The sequence below is a fragment of the Bacillus rossius genome, unplaced genomic scaffold (assembly GCF_032445375.1).
Source record: "Bacillus rossius redtenbacheri isolate Brsri unplaced genomic scaffold, Brsri_v3 Brsri_v3_scf519, whole genome shotgun sequence".
Taxonomy (NCBI): Eukaryota; Metazoa; Arthropoda; class Insecta; order Phasmatodea; family Bacillidae; genus Bacillus; species Bacillus rossius.
The window spans coordinates 18,357-25,000 of NW_026962721.1; positions in this window are offsets into that span (position 1 = coordinate 18,357).

The window sequence follows — 6,644 nt, forward strand, 5'->3', positions numbered from 1 at the left end:
GTGTATTAACACAGGCTGGGAAAAGCAAGCCTGCGGGACTCTGCAATATATTGAGCGGGGAGCCAGAAAATTCTGGCGGCGACCGAGGCCTCCACGGCCGGGGAAATAATCCTCGGTAATTTAACATGTTAAATTAACATGTGTATTAACACAGGCTGGGAGAAGCAGGCATTCTGGACTTTGAAAAATTTCGAGCAGGGGCCGGAGAAATTCTCCCGGCGACCGAGGCCTCCGCGGCCGGGAGAACACTCGGCGCTCGGGCTCCGCGTGTACCCGCGGCAAGGCCCATGTTGGGTTATATAGGGGGTAGTGGTGTCCCGAGGGGGAAAAAATTAACATGTTAAATACAGCTTCCAGGCAATAGAAAAATGTCTCGGCGACGGAAGGCACCACTACCCGGCGAATTCCCGCCCCTCTGACTCCGTGCGCCAGCCTGTAATAGCGAATCGGGACTTAGAAAAAATTCGAGCAGGGAGCCAGACAATTCTGTCGGCGACCGAGGCCTCCGTGGCCGGGGAAATAATCCTCGGTAATTTTACATGTTAAATTAACATGTGTATTAACACAGGCTTGGAGAACCAAGCCTGCGGGACTCTGCAATACATTGAGCGGGGAGCCAGAAAATTCTGGCGGCGACCGAGGCCTCCGCGGCCGGGGAAATAATCCTCGGTAATTTTACATGTTAAATTAACATGTGTATTAACACAGGCTTGGAGAACCAAGCCTGCGGGACTCTGCAATACATTGAGAGGTGAGCCAGAAAATTCTGGCGGCGACCGAGGCCTCCGCGGCCGAGGAAATGGTCCTCGGTGATTTTACATGTTAAATTAACATGTGTATTAACACAGGCTGGGAGAAGCAAGCCTGCGGGACTCTGCAATATATTGAGCGGGGAGCCAGAAAATTCTGGCGGCGACCGAGGCCTCCACGGCCGGGGAAATAATCCTCGATAATTTAACATGTTAAATTAACATGTGTATTAACACAGGCTGGGAGAAGCAGGCATTCTGGACTTTGAAAAATTTCGAGCAGGGGCCGGAGAAATTCTCCCGGCGACCGAGGCCTCCGCGGCCGGGAGAACTTCGGCGCTCGGGCTCTGCGTGTACCCACCGCAAGGCCTATTTTGGGTTTTATAGGGGGTAGTGGTGTCTCTGGAGGGAAAAAATACACGGTAAATATTGCAGCCAGAGCCTATGGCAATCTGTTGGCGACCGAGGCCTCCACACCCCGGCAAATTTTCGGCTCTCGGACTGTGTGTATTCCACTGGAGACAGGCCTGCGGGACTCTGTAATATATTGAGCCGGGAGCCAGAAAATTCTGGCGGCGACCGAGGCCTCCGCGGCCGAGGAAAAGGTCATTGGTAAAATTACATGTTAAATTAACATGTGTATTAACACAGGCTGGGAGAAGCAGGCATTCTGGACTTAGAAAAATTTCGAGCAGGGGCCCGAGAAATTCTCCCGGCTACGAGGCCTCCGCGGCCGGGAGAACTCTCGGCGCTCGGGCTCCGCGTCTACACATGGGGAGCGGGCAGCCAGAAAATTCTGGCGGCGACCGAGGCCTCCGCGGCCGAGGAAATGGTCCTTGGTGATTTTACATGTTAAATTAACATGTGTATTAACACAGGCTGGGAGAAGCAAGCCTGCGGGTCGCTGCAATATATTGAGCGGGGAGCCAGAAATTTCTGGCGGCGACCGAGGCCTCCGCGGCCGGGGAAATAATCCTCGGTAATTTTACATGTTAAATTAACATGTGTATTAACACAGGCTTGGAGAAGCAAGCATGCGGGACTCTGCAATATATTGAGCAGGGAGCCAGAAAATTCTGGCTGCGACCGAGGCCTCTGCGGCCGAGGAAATGGTCATTGGTAATTTTACATGTTAAATTAACATGTGTTTTAACACAGGCTGGGAGATGCAGGCATTCTGGACTTAGAAAAATTTCGAGCAGGGGCCAGGGAAATTCTCCCTGCGACCGAGGCCTCCGCGGCCGGGAGAACTCTCGAAAACCACCTCGTTCGTGGTTGTTTGTCGTGCGGGGCGAATCGGGAAATCTAGCAAATAGCTGAAGACATTCTCCCGGCGATGGAGGTCTCGGCGGCCGGGAAAAACGCCCGCGCTCGGGCGTTGCGCGCCCCCTTGGCAAGGCCCATTTTGCGTTATATAGGGGGTAGTGGTGTCACGAGGGGAAAAAATTAACATGTTAAATACTGCTCCCAGGCAATTGTAAAATGTCTCGGCGACGGAAGGCACCACTACCCGGCATATTTACGCCCCTCGGACTCCGTGCGCCAGCCTGTAATAGCGAATCGGGACTTAGAAAAAAAATTCGAGCAGGGAGCCAGAACATTTTCCCGGCGATCGAGGCCTCCGCGGCCGAGGAATTTGTCATTGGTGATTTTGCATGTTAAATTAACATGTGTATTAACACAGGCTTGGAGAAGCAAGCCTGCGGGACTCTGCAATACATTGAGCGGGCAGCCAGAAAATTCTGGCGGCGACCGAGGCCTCCGCGGCCGGGGAAATAATCCTCTGTAATTTTACATGTTAAATTAACATGTGTATTAACACAGGCTTGGAGAAGCAAGCCTGCGGGACTCTGCAATACATTGAGCGGGGAGCCAGAAATTTCTGGCGGCGACCGAGGCCTCTGCGGCCGGGATAATAATCCTTGGTAATTTTACATGTTAAATTAACATGTGTATTAACACAGGCTGGGAGAACTAGGCATTCTGGACTTTGAAAAATTTCGAGCAGGGGCCGGAGAAATTCTCCCGGCGACCGAGGCCTCCGCGGCCGGGAGAACTCTCGGCGCTCGGGCTCCGCGTCTACCCATGGGGAGCGGGCAGCCAGAAAATTCTGGCGGCGACCGAGGCCTCCGCGGCCGAGGAAAAGGTCATTGGTAATATTACATGTTAAATTAACATGTGTATTAACACATGCTGGGAGAAGCAGGCATTCTGGACTTTGAAAAATTTCGAGCAGGGGCCGGAGAAATTCTCCCGGCGACCGAGGCCTCCGCGGCCGGGAGAACTCTCGGCGCTTGGGCAGCGCGTCTACCCATGGGGAGCGGGCAGCCAGAAAATTCTGGCGGTGACCGAGGCCTCCGCGGCCGAGGAAATGGTCCTTGGTGATTTTACATGTTAAATTAACATGTGTATTAACACAGGCTGGGAGAAGCAGGCATTCTGGACTTAGAAAAATTTCGAGCAGGGGCCGTTGAAATTCTCCCGGCGACCGAGGCCTCCGCGGCCGGGAGAACTCTCGGCGCTCGGGCTCCGCGTGTACACGCGTCAAGGCCCATTTTGGGTTATATAGGGTGTAGTGGTGTCTCTGGAGGGAAAAAATACACGGTAAATATTGCAGCCAGAGCCTATGGCAATCTGTTGGCGACCGAGGCCTCCACACCCCGGCAAATTTTCGGCTCTCGGACTGTGTGTATTCCACTGGAGACAGGCCTGCGGGACTGTGCAGTATATTGAGCGGGGAGCCAGGAAAATCTCCCGGCGACCGAGGCCTCCGCGGCCGAGGAAATGGTAATTGGTGGTTTTGCATGTAAAATTAACATGTGTATTAACACAAGCTGGGATGAGAGGAATTTGGCGGCGACCGAGGCCTCCTCACCCCGGCAAAATATCAGCTACCGGGCTCTGCATATTCCTACAGAAGCAGGCCTGCAGGACTCTGCAATATATTGAGCGGGAACCAGAAAATTCTGGCGGCGACCGAGGCCTCCGCGGCCGAGGAAAATTGTCATTGGTGGTTTGCATGTAAAATTAACATGTGTATTAACACAAGCTGTGACCAGAGGAATTTGGCGGCGACCGGGGCCTCCACACCCCGGCAAAATATCAGCTACCGGGCTCTGCTTATTCACATTCAAGCAGGCATTAGGGACTCTGAAAAGTTTCGGGCGGGGAGCCAGAAAATTCTCCCGGCCACAGAGCCCTCCCTCCCGAGAGTCTGTGTAAATGCCTGTTATACAGGCCCCATGAATTCCAGCCTTATAGGTTATTTTAAGTCTCCGTTCGTGGTTGTTCGTAAACAACTGCGATTCGGGATTTTGACCTATTTCCTATGATCATGTTCCCGGAAGTTAGCCAGCCTCTTTCAGTCAAAATCTCATATTTTGGGTACCTTTGTGAACCCATCGATAGGCCCATTTTGGGTATATTAGGGGGACATGCAATCGGGAAAAATTGGAATTATTTGCAATATGGAAAGAATATGTACATAAATGAAAAGGGAGTCCCCCCGAGTTTTCTCGCCCTATATATATTGCAAAAATATCCAATTAATTATTGTGGAACCTGTAGCACCTTTCTATGAAGCAGAATTAACATTACAGAACGGTTTGAATGCTACCACCTCAGTTTCTCTACAATGCATTGGATTTCAAAGAGGTGAATTACTGTGGATGGTACTGTTGTATGGCTAACAAATCGTCTGGGAAACAATGCAGAATTAAATTAAGAAGGTTGTATGTTTTCTGTTACATGGTGGAGGTGCCCTCTAGTACACAGTAAAATGTTTTGTGGACTGCAGCTCCTTGAGGAATTAATTCAGTATGGGTCTTGTAGTGGTCTGAAAGTGGATGATGAAAAAGAATGTATAATGGTATTCAGAGCACCTCGCGGTGAAGCGGACATGCTACCTCAAAATGCTTGATTGATTCATGCCCAGTTCCCCCAAGAAGCGGTACATTGAAAAAATTGATTTACTTTGTGGATGATACTAGCAAATACTATCCGCTGGGGGAAGTAAGCAGAAATTTGGTGGTCGTATGTTTGTTACATGGTAGAGGTGCTTTCTAGTACACAATGAAATGCTTGGTGTACCGCTGCTCCTTGAAGAATTAATTCCATATGGGTCTAGCCGTGGTCTTAACTGTGAACACGAAGAACTATCTAAAGTGGCCTATCTGTCTGAACTGCAATACACAAGCTGCGAGCCAATGCTATACCTTTCTCAGGTAACGAGCTCTTGTGCGGCGATTCGATTGGATGCGAAATGGTGGGGAACGCGTGTCCGGTCGTCTTAACCAAGTAATGGTTCCCCTCTGTTAACAATGAAATGTTTGATGGATCGCAGCTCCCTGAGAGACAAGTTTCAAAGGGGTTAGTCGCGGTCTTCAATCCTGGCCAAGGTGCAGTCACCATCTATAAGAGATACCTGCTTTACTGAAGGGTAGCAAGAGTTCCCTTGCCCGCATGTTGCTCCGTGGGGGTATATCAGTATAAAGGTAGAAGAAGCCATGATCGGAGCTTCGGTGGATGAGATTGGCGGAGAAGACATGTTCTTGTCTATCTGGTAGATCAGGGGGGTGGCAGCTGATCCGGAGAAAGCAAGCGGACTCCCGATGTTCCGTCGACTCCCAATGTACACTTGAAACATGCACATTTGGGTGGCGAGGGGGCGTTGTGGCCATCCGAAAACATGTCTTCATCTCTCTTATTGGTGGACCGCTGCTCCTTGAAGAATTAATTCCATATGGGTCTAGTCTTGGTGATAACTGTGAACACTAAGAACTATCTAAAGTGGCCTATCTGTCTGAACTGCAATACACTAGCTGCGAGCCAATGCTATACCTTTCTTAGGTAACGAGCTCTTGTGCGGCAATTCGATTGGATGCGAAATGGTGGGGAACGCGTGTCCTATCGTCTTAACCAAGTAATGGTTCCCCTCTGTTAACAATGAAATGTTTGATGGATCGCAGCTCCCTGAGAGACAAGTTTCAAAGGGGTTAGTCGCGGTCTTCAATCCTGGCCAAGGTGCAGTCACCATCTATAAGAGATACCTGCTTTACTGAAGGGTAGCAAGAGTTCCCTTGCCCGCATGTTGCTCCGTGGGGGTATATCAGTATAAAGGTAGAAGAAGCCATGATCGGAGCTTCGGTGGATGAGATTGGTGGAGAAGACATGTTCTTGTCTATCTGGTAGATCAGGGGGGTGGCAGCTGATCCGGAGAAAGCAAGCGGACTCCCGATGTTCCGTCGACTCCCAATGTACACTTAAAACATGCACATTTGGGTGGCGAGGGGGCGTTGTGGCCATCCGAAAACATGTCTTCATCTCTCTTATTGGTGGACCGCTGCTCCTTGAAGAATTAAATCCATATGGGTCTAGTCTTGGTGATAACTGTGAACACTAAGAACTATCTAAAGTGGCCTATCTGTCTGAACTGCAATACACTAGCTGCGAGCCAATGCTATACCTTTCTCAGGTAACGAGCTCTTGTGCGGCAATTCGATTGGATGCGAAATGGTGGGGAACGCGTGTCCTATCGTCTTAACCAAGTAATGGTTCCCCTCTGTTAACAATGAAATGTTTGATGGATCGCAGCTCCCTGAGAGACAAGTTTCAAAGGGGTTAGTCGCGGTCTTCAGCCCTGGCCAAAGGTGTTTAGAAATGAATACTTTTCGGACCAGTGGGCAAATTAGTTCACAGCGAGCCCACGGGCCAACGGTCTGCTCCCGCAGTGGGCCGCGCCCGAATGTGGGCACCGATCATATAATTTGAAATCCACTCGCCAAGTACCATGCGAGTTTCTAAGAGCGCGATATATTCGCCAGTGAAAGCCTTGGAAGTTTGGCCTCGCCTACTCCCTAGGAAAATTAATTAGAGATGGAAGGAAAGACTTTGCAA